Here is a 13,580-nt window from a genome sequence, read left to right as displayed (position 1 = left end):
GGATTCTTTTTCAGCATTCTTGCCAGCATTTAGTATTATTAGGTCTCTTCTTTTTTGCTCATGTAAGGAGGCAAAATGGTATCTCGTGTTTCAGTGTTTTCCTGACTGAGAATGAGGCTGAAATTTTCATATCCTTACTTGCAATTCTTGTTTCCTCTTCTCTAAAATGGCTGTTCATATCTTTGCCTGTTTTTTTCCATTTGGCTGCTTCTCTTACTGATTAGCAGCATTTTATACATTTCAAATACCAATCCATTTGGGGTTATATATGTGGCAAGTCCTCCTCCAAGTTTCAAGTTTATGTCTTTGTGTTTCTTCTTGTGCTTGCTTCCCACAAATTATCATTTACTTTTATGTATTCAAAAATTTCTATTATAGTTTTTTTGACCTATGAGCTGTTTAGAAGCCTGTTTTTCATTTGAGTTAAGAAAATCTAACTTAAAATAATTTATTCAATTCCAACTGGACTGTACAATGGTTAAAATTAGAAATTTGTTGGTGCTTATTTTAAAGTATCTGTGTGGTCACATTTTTGATAAAAGTGCCATGTGTGGTTGGGAGAACTATATATTCACTAATTGTTGGGTATACGTCCTGTTTATGTTTTTAAAGTCAAGTATGTAATTTAAAATTTTATATATTTACCAAGTTTTTGTCAGTTTGAACTATCAATAACTGTAGTATATGTAGCATATGTATTGAAATGTTCCATTATAGTGATGGATTTGCTAATTTTTATCTGTAGTCTTACCATTTTGTCGTTTTATATATTTTAAGTCTGTATTAGGTGTAGGTAATTTTTGAATTTTTATGTGTTTCTGTTGAGATGAATCTTTTATCATAGTGACATACTTTGTTTCAAAAATACGTATTTCTTAAGTCCATTTTTTTCTGAATTAATATATTTCTGCTTTCTTTGGTTCATGTTGACCTTGTATATTTTTTCTCCTTTTACTTTCAGCTTTATCAACTTTCATCCTTTTACTTCCAACCTTACCATGTCCTCATTTTAGAACTTTGTTTTGTGAATAGCATATAATCAGTCTGATTATCTATATTCCTTAGCTGAAAATTTTGATTCATTTACTTTTTTTTTTTTTTTTTTTTGCGGTACGCGGGCCTCTCACTGTTGTGGCCTCTCCCGTTGCAGAGCACAGGCTCCGGACGCGCAGGCTCAGCAGCCATGGCTCACGGGCCCAGCCGCTCCGCGGCATGTGAGATCTTCCCAGACCAGGGCACGAACCCGTGTCCCCTGCATCGGCAGGCAGACTCTCAACCACTGCGCCACCAAGGAAGCCCAACATGTAATTTTTAAAAATTAGTAAGCAACAAGAGTCTTTACAAAATTATCAGGAAGATTTGAATAAGAACAGTGAGAGGCCCGCGTACCGCAAAAAAAAAAAAAAATTACATGTTGTAAGAAACATTTCATATTTTATGTTCTCTATCTTAGAATTATTTTAATATTGAAATTATCAGGAGACTAAATCTATGGATTTTTGTTTCTGCTGAATTCACTTATAGCTACTGTTTCCTTGTGTGTTTGTTGATTTTTGTTGCTTGTATTATGAGCTCCTATTTAGTTCAACTTAATCCCTAGGAATCATGTGAGCCTAAATTGGGGGTGGTTTCTTTCAGGGAGGATTTGCATTTGCTACTCCTTAGAACTAGGAGTGAAGTGCTACTGACCTGGGACTTCTTTAGCTTATTTGGAGTATCCATGCTAAAGCATATTTTCCAGATTCAGCTCCCCCAACTTGCAGCATTCACAAAACTCAGCCACCTCAACCCTGTACTAATACTGGAATTTACCTTCGGGTTAGTTCCAGATTTTGTGTTCTTATCATACACCCTTCCAGCTTTGGTATCATCTTGCTATTCCTTTTCTATTTCTTTTTGTCTTCCTTTTAAGATTTTCCTCACTTTGGTGTTCTCTGCCTTGCTTTAAAAACTTGCTGTTATAGTTAATCTAGGATCAGTGTGTTCCTAGTCCTCTGTATTGCCAAAATCTGATATATCCCAGATTATTCACTTACAGCAATAAACACAGCTCTCAGGGTCTTTATTTTCACACATACTTTTTGAGCACTCACCATGTGCCAGGGTCTGTGTTAAGTGCTATACAGAAGATATTCTTGTTCTTGAGAGCTTGGAATCTGGTAGAAAAAATAGACATGTGTACCAGAAATTATTCTACAAGGCAACATGAAATATGTGCTAAAATAGAGGCACAGGGCTTCCCTGGTGGCGCAGTGGTTGAGAGTCTGCCTGCCAATGCAGGAGACATGGGTTTGTGTCCCGGTCCGGGAAGATCCCACGTGCCGCGGGGCGGCTGGGCCCGTGAGCCATGGCCGCTGAGCCTGCGCGTCCGGAGCCTGTGCTCCGCAACCGGAGAGGCCACAACAGTGAGAAGCCCGTGTACCGCAAACAAACAAACAAACAAACAAACAAATAAATAAAATAAAATAGAGGCACAACTATGGTGCACAACAAAGGCTAAGGAGTAAAGGCTTGACTACCACTGGGAAAGGCTGTGAACTGTAAGGCTTTCAGGATCAAGCTCATGCATTGAATATAAGCTTCCATTTCATAACAGTCCAAGGGTATGCAGCTGGGCAGGAGTTAAATCAAGTCTCTTTCATGTTAAGAGTGACTGACGTGAAGGGCACAAGCTTTCTGCAGAAGTCTGAGGAAACATTCCAGACAGACCATATGGCTCTTCTAGTCACAAACCTCCACTTGTACTAGGAAATTATTTAGAAGGTGCATGGTTGAGAGAAGGTGGAACACTTAGGTATTTCAAATATTTCTCAGGGAAAAAAATAGCCAATGCTTATCTGCTCTAAAAGGGAACTTCTAATGTGACTTCTGTTTGTATACTGGTGTTTTCCATTATAACCCCATTTAAGAAGGTTGTAACTTGACTGTAAAAATTTCCTCTAGATGAAAACTTGACATACCAGAGTGCTCCCTTTGAATAATGCCCATCTTGAAAAACAAACAAACAAATAAATGGATTTGGTTTGCATTAGCCAAATTGTTTGAAAGTCAGAAGACAACAAAGCCCTTAGTGTTGGAGATATAGATGTTTGCATTCTTTACTGCATGAAAGCTAAAACAAACAAACAAACAAACAAGAATCAAACTTATTTGTCTTCTTAATGTGCACCCCAGGGATGATCAGAAGAATCAATATATTTAATACTAAGCAATTCTGCTTTGCATTAAAAAACTAAAAGGAGACACTGAGGGATGGAGAAGGATGTTCCACTCAAAGGCAGTCACATGCTGTATCAGACCCTTGGGACAAAGCTGGAACTGTTGTTTACTTGGTAACCTCAGTTTTCACATGCCTCTTTTCTTGAGGTGCTGAATATAATTCTAGTGACTAATGCTACGTAATCCTGGATATGAAAAAGTGACTTGAGAAAGCCATCTGGTCTACCACCAAAGCATGCGTTGGCTCTTTTGTATCCAGAGTGAGTTGGTATGTGTATCTACAAAGTGGTGCCTTTCTAAGAATTGTGAAGGATACATTGGATTATATGCCATCAATTCTCAACTTAATGGCTGGCTGTAGAATCTAACTGTGGAGTGAGATGTGACTCTCTGAGCTGTGATAACAGCAACAGGAAGTAGAAGAAAATTTTATTCTTGCCCTTTAAAGTTATAGAGTTAAAGAGGAAATTAGAAAAATGGAGAGCAGATTAGTGTTTGCTAGGGGTTAAAGAGGAGGCCTGGGACAGAAAGTGGATGTGGCTATAAAAGGGCAACATGAGGGATTCTTGTGGTGATGGAAAAGTTCTATATTTCAGCTGTATCAATGACAATATTTTGGTGGTGATATTGTACTCTAGTTTTTGAAGATATTACTATTGGGGTGGAGGACTGGGTAAAGGGTGCATAGAATTTCTCTGCATTGTTTCTTTTTTTAAAAAATTAATTTTTTTCCAGCTTAACTGAGATATAATTGACATGTAGCTGTTAAACTGATTAAACAAGGAGGCCATTAGACTGAGGTGGCTCTAATACCTTAGTAGTCTGTGTAAGCAAAGCAAAACCTAAGCCCATAATGCCTCAAGGTGAAGAAATCAAAACCTAAAAACAACCAATCACAAACAGCCATTTTGGCTTTCCCAAATAAGGCAACCACGTAAGCCGTAACCAATCAGATAATTTCCTTACTTTGCTTCCACCTCTTCTCTATAAAAGTCTCTCCCCAGCTCCTATCTGTGCAGTACTCCCAACCACTTCCAGTTTTTTGCTGCCCAATTTGAATCACGTTTTGATCAAATAAATTTTTGAAAGTTTAATATACCTCAGTTCATCTGTTAACATAATACTGTGTAAGTTTAAGGGGTACAATGTGATGGTTTGATATACCTGTATATTGCTAAATGATTACCACAATAAGTTTAGTTATCCATCTCACATAGTTCATACATACAATTTGTGTGTGTGTATGTGTGTGAGAGAGAGAGAGAGAAAACTTTTAAGATTCACTCTCTGAGCAACTTTCAAATATACAATACAGTATTGTTAACTGTAGTCACCATGCTGTACATTACATCCTCAGGGCTTATTCATCTCATAACTGGATGTTTGTACCCTTTGACTGTCTTCACCTGTTTGCCCTACCTCCCACCCCCTTTGTGTTATTTCTTACAATTTCATGTGAATCTACAATTTTACCAAAATTAAAAGTTTAATTAAAAATAATATGATGTTTACTTGAACATTACATATTATAAAAAGCAAAAGTGGGAACAACATGGCATCTTATAGAACAGGGATTAGTAAACTATGGCCGGTAGGCCAGGTCTGGCCCACTACCTGTTTTTGTAAATAACCTTTTTTTTTTTTTTTTTTTTGCGGTACGTGGGCCTCTCACTGCTGTGGCCTCTCCCATTGCGGAGCACAGGCTCCAGACGCGCAGGCTCAGCGGCCATGGCTCATGGGCCTAGCCGCTCTGCGGCATGTGGGATCTTCCCGGACCAGGGCACGAACCCGTGTCCCCTGCATCGGCAGGCGGACTCTCAACCACTGCGCCACCAGGGAAGCCCTGTAAATAACCTTTTATTGGAACACAGCTTTGCTGGTTAACTTATCTATTGTCTGTGGCTGTGATTTAATGCAGTGGCAAAACTGAATAGTTGCAATGGAGACTATAGGATCCACAAAGCCTAAAGTATTTACTATCTTGCCCTTTATAGAAAAAAATTTGCTGATCCCCTAATCTAGAATGTAAGCTCTATAAGAGCAAGTAAAGCATCTGATCAGCTTGTTCATCACTGTATGCCTGGCACACTGCTTAGCATGCTGCGGGTGCAAAATCATCTTTTGCTGAATTAAGGAAGCAGCATATTATGAAATGTGAGTTTGCCAGGGAGAGAATAATTGAAAGAATTTAAAACATCCTCTTGGGATCGTGACTGTACATTTTCTGAAGGCAATGACAATTGAAAAACAGTGATGTGATGCCTGCTGCCTTTTGTAGACCGATAAAGGAAGAGGATTTCAGGTCTTACGTAAGCCTGCAGTACCTATGTTGAGACCAGTGAAATGGAAAGAGTTTTTAAAGGCACAAATTAACTGTGTAGAGGATCTAATGTAATTCTAATTCACCATTAGTCAGGCATAATATTTCCTTTTAGGTTCACAACATGTAGCAATAGTTCAGTCTTGAGATACACTTGTAGTTAAGTCACTAAGACTGATGAATTTGGTCAGAAGATTTATACCTGTTTATAGGGAAGGCACCTTATTATCTCATTATTGTGACATCTCACTTGTTCAAGAGGAGAATTGTTGAAAACAGGAGTAGAAAATTCAAAAATTTAAGTTGGCCATAGTTTTGAAATTTTGATGATACCAATGAAGCTTTCCATTTAAATGGAATCTTTAGCAAATATTCTGCAAGGTGAAACTGTCCTTTGATAATATAAGCTTCTAAATTGCTAGCTAAAATTTGACTTTCTCCAAGGGTGGGATAATTTGATCATACTAGAGTCTCAAGAATAATTTCCAGGGATTATGGTTGCTGTTGGGAAGATGAGAAGAAGTAATGAAAGCAGAGTTTGGAGCCAGACAAAACTGGATTTGAATCTCTGGGCCAGGAACAATTTAATTATTCTTGCTGGGACTCATCTGAAATGAGAAAATGATTCCTGTCTCAGAAGGATGTTCTGAGAATTAAATAAGGATGGAGTGTGCTTAGGACCTAGTACCTACTCACAGATCTTCATCAAATGGTAGTGCCCTTTCTTTGGACCAAAAGACAAAAGAAACAGAGATGAGAGGAAGGAGGGTCTTCCAGGTGACTGCCGAAAGGAATACTGTCCCCTGAATGACACTATCTCTCAGCTGTTTCCCTGGGGGATATTAGGACTGTTATTTGTATTGTGCCTGAAGCATTGCTGTGCAGTCTAGCTAAATGGTGGGCCTGCACTATGTCTCTGAAAGATTATTTTATTCATGGAATGTACCATAGGTGCCTAAACAAAACAAACACAAAGCCCTCTCCTTGGTGTGGTACATTGAGCTAAAGAGAAGTTTCCAATGAAACTCTTATTTGCCGATGCTGGCCTAACATGAAGACTGCATGGCTGAACAGGCTGAAATTCATTCATTTTGTTCCTTGGTGCATCCCAACTCCTCCATTTTTGGCATTTTGTCTCAACCTGTGGGCATATGGTTGCCCAAGTTGTTTGATTAAAATATGCATGTGTGTGTGTTTTTTTAGGAGGGGTAACAACTGAAAATTTAATAGTAAAAATAGATCTCATTCCCTTAGGAATTAAAGAGAATAAGTCTGAAACCTGGTCTGAAACTGGCACTTCAGAGAGACTTCGTAGCCAGTTGTCTAATTCTACCTAAGTAGGTTTTAACTTCTGATGTAGTATTGACGTATCCATAACAGGAGCTATTGACCACTACACATATGTCTCATCTTTCTATTAGTATCTGATCTAACGTCATTGTTTGAAATTTAATAGTTAAGAGAGGAGTCCTTGAAAACGTACGGTTGCAACTACGAGCATACATTGTTTTGAGAATGGCTAGTGGCGTCCCAAGTCTGATATAGCTCAGAAATTCAAGTTCAACAATAGAGGAATGAGGGGACTTCCCTGGCGGTCCAGTGGTTAAGACTTCGCCTTCCAACGCAGGGGGTGCCGGTTTGATCTCTGGGCCGGGAGCTAAGATCCCACATGCCTCGCGGCCCAGTTTGGCATTATGATATGAAATTTATCAGAGACCTGTGCTTGCCAAAAGGTCCTTCACATAGATCTTCTGGAAGATGGAGCATTTTGCAAAGTGTTAGAGCACAACAGTAACTATCTCTAAATCACATAAAGACTTAAAAGGTCATGGTTAAACATTGGATCACAATGTAAATGACAATAGAAACCATTATTGCTGTTACATACAGCATTTAAAAATAACTAGAGGGCTTCCCTGGTGGCGCAGTGGTTGAGAGTCCGCCTGCCGATGCAGGGGACACGGGTTCGTGCCCTGGTCTGGGAAGATCCCACATGCCGCGGAGCCGCTGGGCCCATGAGCCATGGCCGCTGAGCCTGTGCGTCCGGAGCCTGTGCTCCGCAAGGGGAGAGGCCACAACAGTGAGAGGCCCGCGTACCGCTAAATAAATAAATAAATAAATAAATAAATAAAAATAACTAGAATTATGACTGATAAAATTTTACCAGGACATACTAGGTTTTTAGGAATTCCATGTAATTTAACATACTAATCAAACATTTCTCTCTGAGATGGCTCAAGGACCTTCTAAAGCATCTCAAAGTTAGCTGGAGATCAAAAGAACTGTTAGAATTGGCCAAACAACACTTATTCACTGAACCAAAGTAAAGGGATTTCAAACAAAAATACAGATCACAGACACAGGCAAAGGAACTCACAAGCTGTTATCAAAAGCAGCATTCCAAGAAAACTTTGGAGGGAGAAACCAAATCCAGGCTTTCCCTAACCCACTTCCAACAAAATCCATCTTAGAAAATCCTGGTCATGCACAACTCTTTCCTCGGTGTTCCCTTTTCACAAATGTTCATCACCTTCTGTATCCATCTTAAGTTGCCCCTTATTTTTTTCCGCATTCAGACACAACCAGCTCTAGTACAAAGTGACTTTCTTTTCTCTTTGTTCCATCAGCCTGTTACCTAGCTGCTCAGTTTGTTTATTATGTAGCTTCATAAATGTTTGAACATATGGAACTTCTTTTGTCTTTCTCTTCATGTGACAAAATAACTCTAGCTGAAGGTTAGTATAGTCATTTAGGCTACCATTCAAAGACCACCTTTCCTCATTTTTCAAGAACGTGTGTGTTTTAAAATTTATTTATTTTTGGCTGCATTGGGTCTTTGTTGCTGCTCGTGGGCTTTCACTAGGTGCAGTGAGCAGGGGCTACCCTTCGTTGTGGTGTGTGGGCTTCTCATTGTGGTGGCTTCTCTTGTTGCAGAGCATGGACTCTAGGCGTGCAGGCTTCAGTAGTTGTGGCACATAGGCTCAGTAGTTGTGGCTCACAGGCTCTAGAGCGCAGCCTCAGTAGTTGTGGCACATGGGCTGAGTTGCTCCATGGCATGTGGGATCTTCCCGGACCAGTTCTCAAAGCCGTGTCCCCTGCATTGGCAGGCAGATTCTTAACCACTGCGCCACCAGGGAAGTCCCAAAATATGTGTGTTTTTTAAAAATAACTTTTTTGCTGTACAGCAGAAACTAACACAACATTGTAAATCAACTATACTCCAATAAAAATTAATAAAAAGAGCAAATAACAGTTGACTTTTACACAATTAGATTGCTTTTTATACCAGTAAAAGTGAACTATAATAAATTCCTGTCCCTAAACTAAACAAACAAACAAACAAACAAACCCTTTTTGTTACAAAGTCTATATTGTGATGGGAGTCCTTTTCTTTGATCGAGTTAAACATGAAACAGTGAGAAATTTCTCCAGGAGACAGTGTTTTGGCCTTTCCAAGCCTGAGGGTTTGACCTTGAGTTGTTTCCTGCAGCCACACCGTAGTTGCTGTTAGTTTTACAGGCTGCCTGTCAATGACAGTGGCCATTTTACATTCAGCATGAGGCTAAATTATGATGAAGCATGTTTACCATGGATAGCAGTTTATTATTGTACTAAAACATATTTAAGGAGAAAATGTGACAAGAAGAAAGGTAGACAGAAGGTACTGTGACTCTCTAGGTACTGTGATTATTACCTTACCTAAGCTAGGGAAAAATAATAAAGCAGATCTCAGGCTGTAGACTGTGTCACCATTGGATAAATAGCTAATGTAAGAACACAAGCTCACCAGTAACAAAACTACACAGCAGCCACCAGGCATCGCCAGTATGGCGCACACACTAGCCTTGCGTGTTTACGAAATCTTTTAAAATTATTAAATGAAGCCAGTATATTTTTTTATTTTCTTTTGTAACTCCATGTGTCATGTTTGTAATTTCCAAGACCCAAAGCCACATTGCTAGAAAAATGTTCCACCACTGAACTCCTGTTTTCTCTTCCCCAAATCGCCATAAGTTTCACTCTGAATTATTTGCTTCACTTTACAAATGTTGAATATTATGGGGAGAACTAGAACTGAGGAATGGTGTCCTTCCAGCTGGTATGTTAATTGGACACTGTTTATTCAACAGCAGTGTTAAGAATATAAAACCTCATCACTAGTCCTCTCTGAAAAGCCTTTGAGAATAATAGCACTTCTATAAAACTTAAGGCCTGAATGTTTCTTGCTTATGAGTAACATAGTATTAACATATTAAAATCTAGTAACCAGTACTAGAATATGTTCGGAAAGCCTGTCAAAGTGCTAATGGTAGTAGTTTTGGAAACTCCACATCTGCCACCGGATTAATTACTCACATAAAACATTATCATTTCCTCACATCTCCTCTGAGAAGGAGCAGCTGCTAGAGTGATTTATGGCCCTGAGTGATATACAAAGGAATAAATGGGAATGATACCCAGTGGACTGAGAGATCCGATCTTGATTCATATTAGAACAAGTTGAAGGACCTCGGTGGTGTAACATTTATTTCTTGAGGCCCATAGGCAATTAAAAAGAAATGTCTGGCACAAACTCTGGGAAACTAACTGTTTAAATGGCCACGACTGCCTTCCCCCAGAGGCCTTTGTATGGGAGAAGATGAGGGTGGAGGTGAAGCTAGGTCACAGTGAACCTGGCCGCCAGGGGTTGATGAACTGGCTGCTATTTACCGATGCCAGGTTTTCTAGGTCCTCCTACCTGTTGTTTTCATTTGTTGAAGTACAGATCAGAGGTGACTTCCAAGGTCTGCCCTGGCTTCTCTCCCTCTTACTGGTTTACTTTCTGCTTGATGTCAGGGTGATGTGAATTCCATTTTCAGAGGATGGAGGCAAAGAAAAGTGTAAGAATTTGAAAGAAAATTTATTGTTTATAATTAAAACTAGGAGATGACAGTTCAAAGGTGAGAACCCAGCCTGCAATTAAGGCTGGTGAGAAGACTTAAACAAGCTATTATATGACAATTAGCACAAATGGGAACAGGAGGTAATCTGTTGATTGCGTCTCTGATCATCTCTCATGTGGTCCATCATTCTCGTCAAGCATCTTTGTCAGTCCCCAAGCCACCCCCATTTTACAATAAATTGGCCAACCTGTTTTTGGTTCTTCCGTGTTTCAGGTGAGAGTGAAATGGTCTTCCCAAAGCAAACAAATCCTTGGGTTTAGAAAATTCATCCCATTTCTTTGTTGTCTAATTTCCCTTTTTTGTTTCCCCCCAAAGGCCTCTTTTGGCAGAGGAGTGTGGGGGGGAGGGCAGATTTTCACAACTGGGACTTGGGAGGTTAAAGCTATGGCATGTACTAAAGAAACCAAGACAATTCTCAAAGTCTTTCAGCATCATTATAATTAGAGAAGCAATTACAGTGAAGTTAGTGGTAATTTAAATTGATCAGCTGGATATCAGATGATGAGTTGTTTGGAACTGGCACATCTAATGAATATCTACTTGGTGAGCAGACTTGCCTTTCAGTAAACAAAGATAAAACCTGGCCCCTGGCTGGCCAAATTCATGAGCCTGTGAACCTGTGGGAATACTATTTATGCAGGCGACACAAAGCTTAGCCCTGTGGGTTTTTCAGGGAGAATAACATTGGAAGTGCATCCTGTTGAGTCTGTGCCCCCCCAATTAAATTTCTGCTGCACTGATTAAGTATGTAAGTACTATTCTTTTCATAGAAAATCTTGGGAGAATCTATTAGAACCTTACATTGTATTCTTAAAGTATCCACGTTTTTATCTCACTTGAGTATTTGTCCTTTTTCATTAGATACAATGTAGCCCAGTGGTTTGCTGATTTTCCAAGGACTTAACACAAGCCTATGCATAATCATCTTGGCCCTGAGGATGGAGGTAACAAGGGAGGTGGGGATGGACAGAGGGAGGGGGTGACAGAGAAAGAGAGAGAGAGAGAGAAATGTGAATGACTCACTATGTTTTGTTGAGAAATTATGAATTGTTATGAATTGAATCTTGAGGTTTGAGTTGTTGTTTGTTGCTACTGGGACCCCAAGAGCCGTGTTGAAACTTGAATTTTGTGGTTAAACCTTGGCATTTTATAGAATTCAAAAGAATTTCTATTGTCCATGCATCATGACATCACTGACCTTTTAAGGTATTAGCACTACTATTTAAGACATTGAAATTTTGTCTTATTATGTGTCCTTTGATATCAGAAATCTGCATCTGGGTGGTTTAATATTGCCCGATTTTGGCTTTACAGCTTAGGAAGCAATAGATATAGTGAATGTAATTTCTCAAGCCTTGAATAAAAACATTGGGAAAAAAAAAAAGACTTAGCAGGAATTCTGGCTTCCTTTTCTTCTCTCCTTTTTAATTCCAGTTATAGGGCTTATTATCATAAGTAAAAATCCTCTGAAGTTTACATCTTCTATTACATACTCCCAGTACTTCAAAATCCATGTATGTATTCTCACCAGAAGTGCTAAACTTTTGAGAGAAACAGGTCTGACGATTGAGTGTGTGGCTGGAAATCATTTACTATCAATGGTCACTCAGCTCAAGATAGTATCACTGAAATGACTTAGGAAGAAAAATCAATAATACTCACATATTGTGCAGTCCTCTTAGAGGATCATCTGTTTTACCTCACAAAAGTATTCCTTGTTCCAAATCATTCTTTTGAAATAAAAGAAGAAAAAAAGGCAACGTAAATCATAGCTCATTTTCTCTTATGCCCTTATTTTAAGCTTTTTTTTTGTTGTTGGGGGGGAACCAAGTCTCATGGAGAATAGATAGGAGCAGGTACACGTAAGATGGAAGGCAAATGTGAGTGTACTTGTGTTTTAATTTCAATTGCTCATGCTCTCAACTGAGAAAAAAATTCGCCTGGTGCATATTTAATAATATCTCCGTTTCAAAATTGTTGGACAAAGGGGAATGGTTTTATCCCCATAGAATGGCTTTCATGAGTGGAAGAGTGACTACACACACAGACATATATAGTCACGTGTAGGGCTTAGTGGGTCATTATCACTCTCACTTTCAGATAGACATTCACACTTTCATTGTTCCCTAAATTTAATTCTCACATATTTATCCCCTAGCCTGGATCTGGAACAAATTCTGGAACAGGGTTCTGATGAAATGAGGTGGGACTGGGCCTGTCTCATCTGGGACAGGAATGAAATAGTTATCGGAGTGTGAAATTGGACACCCCTGGAGCACACATATACCAAAAACTGGATGAACGAGTCCGCTGGACCAGATTTCCCTCAGTTGCACAAAAGGAAAAGCCTAGGAAGAATGGCCTAATCTTGCAGTTGACTTGGAACTCTCCTTGGTGCTGAGATAGCACCTGAGGCAGTGCTCTCCACATGGTGCTTGATCTAAGTGTGTTTGGTGCATTGTGCTGGGCAGTAATTCCTGTAGTCGGTTGTGGACCATGGGGTTGCAGGAGCAAGGTGTTTTACAAGGAAAAAGGACACAACATTAAATAAGTTTGAACTCATGGTGAGAACGTTATTCCTTCTGAAAGTCCTGACCTCCACCCCTCCCTCTCAGTGTTCATGTGCCTGTTAGAACTCAGATGATCCCATCTCCTTCCACCCTCTCCTCCTTGTGTGCTTTATTTATTTTAATGAGATGAAAGATCTAGGTGTGTTTATTACTTTCTCTGAATTTTACTTGCATCTCTGATGGCTAGCTTTGGAGGATTTCAGCTCCGGTTTTCATTTGAGAAACCTAATGCATCCCCTAATAGAAAGCACTAAAGGATGAGTCCATGCTTCCTTTATTTTTGACACCTTCATTGGGCATGTGCTTCAGTTGAACTATTCATCTCAGTAATACCAAACTCAGTTCAGAGAAAGACAGGGCTAACTTAGACTTTCCTACATGTGCTTTCAGCTATTGCTTATTATCTACATTTTGTGGCTCTCTTTCCAACTGACAACAGAAATGCCAACATGTTGGTGAAAATGGTGCTGTTCTAATAGCTTCCTCTGTCCTAAAATAGAATGATTAAGGCACTACAGCCTCTTCTTT

Source organism: Mesoplodon densirostris, chromosome 3, assembly GCF_025265405.1.
Source record: "Mesoplodon densirostris isolate mMesDen1 chromosome 3, mMesDen1 primary haplotype, whole genome shotgun sequence".
In the NCBI taxonomy this organism is placed as follows: domain Eukaryota; kingdom Metazoa; phylum Chordata; class Mammalia; order Artiodactyla; family Ziphiidae; genus Mesoplodon; species Mesoplodon densirostris.
This window is presented reverse-complemented; position numbering follows the sequence as displayed.